We start from the raw sequence: 4,450 nt of genomic DNA, 5'->3' as shown, positions 1-4,450 counted from the left end.
GATATAATTAATATTTATTGTCAAGGAAATACTTCATGGCATATGTTCTTATGTAGAAATAAACTGTTTCCATTACCATCTGACACTGTTCTAATGATTCTTTTATCAAGAAAGGGCTTATTACACCTCTCTGCCTCTATTCTAACCATTGAAACAGCCCTTCTCATTAATATCTTCAATGTGTGGAATACTGTCCCAGCCCTATTGGTATTTCAGAGACTAAACCTTTCCAATGTCCATTTGGTCTTAGTTTTATTAATTGTATTGCTTTAGTTTAACTAAATTATTGGGCACTATGTGCCAGATATCATATTTTCATTTTTGGACTTGTATCCCACTGAGAGTTTTCTACATTTAAGGCAGGCTAGCAATATTGTAAAATTTATTTATTTATTCTATCAATTTATTTTGCCACCATCTTGCAAATAAATAAAGTGTGTTCTGAAATAAGGTACAGTGCAATTTACATTTTTCCTGGATTGTACCAGTCTATTCTTATGCCTAGAAAGCTGCTATGTATCAAAAAGAAAATATTTTTTTTCTCCAGGATTTCTGTCCAGAAAAATCTATTGGTTAGGAAGAGAAGCCAAAAGGGAAGTAGTTGAATATGCTTTACTTTTCTGGTATTTTCTTTTCTGATCTTTCCTTCTCCCCTTTCTTTTTTTTATAATATTTTATTAGTTTTCTAATTTTACAATTAAACATTTAAAAAGCAATGTGGTGACTGGGTAATCAGTAATTCAATAGCATACATAAATCTTTAGCACAAATCTCAAGTTACAACATCAGATATTTCCTCTTTTTTCCCCTTAATATCTACTATCTTTTGCCCTCAGCCAGGGGGTTCTTCAACATCCAGATCCCCAGTGACTTCAATTAACCGCCTGGCACTTGAGCGGCAATCCTTGACCAGAGACTCTTATTTGTCGAGGGTGATTGCCATGATTCAGCAATCCAAGTGCTCCTCTACAAATAGGATTTACGATGCCACATGGAAGAACTTTTGTCTGATGTTCAGGACGCCAGGTCCAACTCTCGGCCATCACTATCCCCACAGTTCTAGAATATCTGATGGACAGGTTGGAGAAAGGACTTTCACCCAACACCATCCGCAGACAGGTTGCGGGTCTATCCACGGTGCTTGTATGTAACAATTCAGCCCCCTTGGCACAGCACCCTATGGTGCATTCCTTCATCAAGGGGGCGACTAACGCCAAGCCACCTGCGATACGTCGTTATCCCTCTTGAGACCTGTCGCGGGTCTTACAGGCCCTTACCTCACCACTGTTTGAGCCCATTAAGACCTGTGCTCTGCGGTTCTTATCTTATCTATGCGGTTCTTATCTTTGAGCCCATTAAGACCTGTGCTCTGCGGTTCTTATCTATCTAGCCTTCCTCAGAGCCGTCATGTCAGCCAGGTGCATATCAGAACTGGCTGCCCTCTCAATCAGAGAGGACCTGTGTGTTTTCCATGAGGACAGGGTGGTCCTTCTTTTGGATCCTTCATTTGTTCCCAAGGTTAATACCTTGTTCCACAGGTCGCAGGAGGTGGTACTCCCTAATTTTTGCCCTCACCCTTCTCATAGCCTGGAACAACAGTGGCATACCCTGGACATTCGCAGGGCCTTGCGCCACTATATCAAATGGCCTTCGGCCTTCCGAAGGTCTGAGGCCCTGTTCATCTCCTTTCAGCCCTCTTCCATGGGTCAGAAAGTCTTGTCCTCAACCATAGGCAGGTAGATCAAGGCTTACATTGCGTGAGCGTATCATTCACTTTCCTTACCCGTTCCCGACCGTATCACTGCCCATTCTACCCACAGTGCTGCAACATCCGCTGCTTGGGCGACACAAGCATCCATCGCGGAGATCTGCAAGGTGGCGACTTGGTCCTCACCTTCCTCATTTGTCAGACATTACAGGATAGACAAGTTTGCCTCCGCGGACGCTTCATTTGGCTGGAGGGTATTGCAACAAGTAGTATCCTCTAGTGGGACACAGGCCCAGATGGGTTCCCCCCCCATAGGGACAGGTGGCTTTGGTATGTCCCACTCGTGGATTTTCCATCCATCATGCTGGAGAAGGGGCGTTGTCTTACCTGAATGCCTTTTCTCAGCATGATGATGGAGAATCCACACCCACCCCTTAGTGTCCGTCAGGTCCTGTGTCAGGGGTAGGAGGAGTCTTTGCATCGGACTATCGTCTGTGCTTTGCCTTTGTCGTAAACTGGCGTGCTCTAGCCCAGCAAGAGGTGTGGCAACTTTCCAGACTTAGTCTACTTTGAGCAGGAAGAATAAGACAACCCACTCATGGATTCTCCATCATCATGCTGAGAAAAAGCGTTCAGGTAAGACAACGCCCCTTCTCCCTCTATTATTATATGTATTATTTGAAATAAGAAATACCATTTAATTACAGGTTTTTTGGGAAGAACTAGCCCATTTATATTCATTTAATCACCTCCCTATTACTCCAATTTCCCAGAATTGTCCTGATAAGTTTATCTTCCATTCAATCTGTTCTTCTTCCTTTTCCTCAAATTTCTTCTGATTTATGTAAAAATTCTTTTTCATTTTCAATGTTGTTACTCTCTTTTCTAATTTTCCCATTGGCTGGATATGTTGGTCAGTTGGGTCCTCTGTCTTAGTATTTAGTTGTTCCACTTGTCCTGTTACTTTTTGCATTGTTAGTTCTTTGGTGGTAGTCAAGATCTGGGTTTGTATATCTAAGCTGGCATCTTGTTCCTTTATGTTGCCTCTTATTTTGTTACATGCTGAAAGAATGGTTTTATGTATTGATTTCAACATAAAAAGGATTTTTTCCTGATCTTCATCCATATTCTCTTGATAATGTATTAAGTTGAAGATTTTAAAATCAAACGTTAAAAATAGTTTTTTGGGACATCTATTTCACATGTTGTAGGTAGTCTTTATAGTGGAAATTGTTTGCCAAGTAAGAATTTATAGTCCAAAATATTCCATCATCTCGTGTAATAAAGATACTTCTCATGTAAAGAAATAGAAAAACAATTTCCTACATATAACTCTGAAAATCAGTAAAGGTTTATCTTCATACTTCAAACAGGCCAGATATGCTGCCCTGCAGTTCCTTCTTTACAGCTGAGTTTTTCACAGGTGGTATCTGTCAAGATCAAGAGAGTTTTTTCTAGATTCTGGGCTTCAAGCCAAGTCTCTTTTAATCAATAACAAGTTGTAAACCATACTTTGCCACAAGATGTCACCAATGCCGTTTAAAACTTTTTAAGTCCGAAGTTTTTATAATAGTTTTTCAAGGTTTATTTCTTTTCTTTTTAGATAAAAACCAATGTCTCCAGTAAGAATAGGAAAACTTTTAGTCCTCAAATTTCAAAAGTATATGCATCCAATTAGATTAAAGTTATTCTTATAATTGCTCTATTTCCCCTGGGTAGTCAGTCGCCACTGTTCTTAGAGGGTGGGGTAGGAATTCCCTTCCCTCTCTTCTCACAGGGGGAAAAATACTTTGGGCAGCTTTTGCAGTAAAGACATTTAAAGTCTTAAAGAGAAGATCAGATCTCACCCAGTTTCATCCTCGTTGTTTTACAGGTGCTTGGTCATAATTTTAACTTCTGCTGTCAGCAGCTTAATGATGAGCCATGTTGCTATGGCCAGTCTTTCCCCTGCCAGTTTGGAGAGCTGCCCTGGATCAAGCGGAAGGGCTGCCACCCTCCCACGATCAAGTGGGGGCCCCCTCCTTGCTCATCACCCCTACAGGGTGACTTTTGACCCTTTTCAGGGTCCCCCAGCGGGATGAAATTGGATGCAGAAGGCACATGCTTCCGCAAGTGCCGCAATGGCAAACCGGAAGTCCCTTCTCCCCTTTCTTTCCTCTTAGATAGAAGGGAGGAACTATGGTTGCTTTATTTTTATGACAAGTATGGGATTCAATTTGGAAATCTTTCATTTTGGCCAGGAGAGAGAGAAGATGCAACATCTTTGCTAAGTAGCCACAAATAATCCAGTTTTGATGCTTTCCTACTGTAATCCTTAATCAGACATTCCACTTGCTACAATTTAAAACAAAATATCCAAGAACAGATTTCTATCATTTCTACAAAAATCAAAAGAGTACTCATGCCAGGCTTTCGTTTAGAGTTCTCCCTTTTTAAGTATAATTTAACCAGTAAACAAATAAGTATTTGTTAAAGCTTTCATGGTAGGAGTATTCAAGTTACAATTGCATTTCATTTGAAATTCAAAGCCTTCCATGCTCTGTGCTCAACTGAATCCTAGGTATGCTGGTTATTTCTTTTGTAACTTTTCAAAACCTCTTTCATGGTAGAAGTAATATAGCAGAACTGATAGATCTAATGAAACTGTAAATAAAAGTATGTATTTATTATACATCTACCTTCTATGATTAAATTCTGGTGAGATATTGCTTAAAAGGATATGACATCTCTCTCTCTCTCTCT

Source organism: Protobothrops mucrosquamatus, unplaced genomic scaffold, assembly GCF_001527695.2.
Source record: "Protobothrops mucrosquamatus isolate PMUCROS unplaced genomic scaffold, P.Mucros_1.0 scaffold_132, whole genome shotgun sequence".
Taxonomy (NCBI): Eukaryota; Metazoa; Chordata; class Lepidosauria; order Squamata; family Viperidae; genus Protobothrops; species Protobothrops mucrosquamatus.
Note: the sequence above shows the minus strand (reverse complement) of the source record.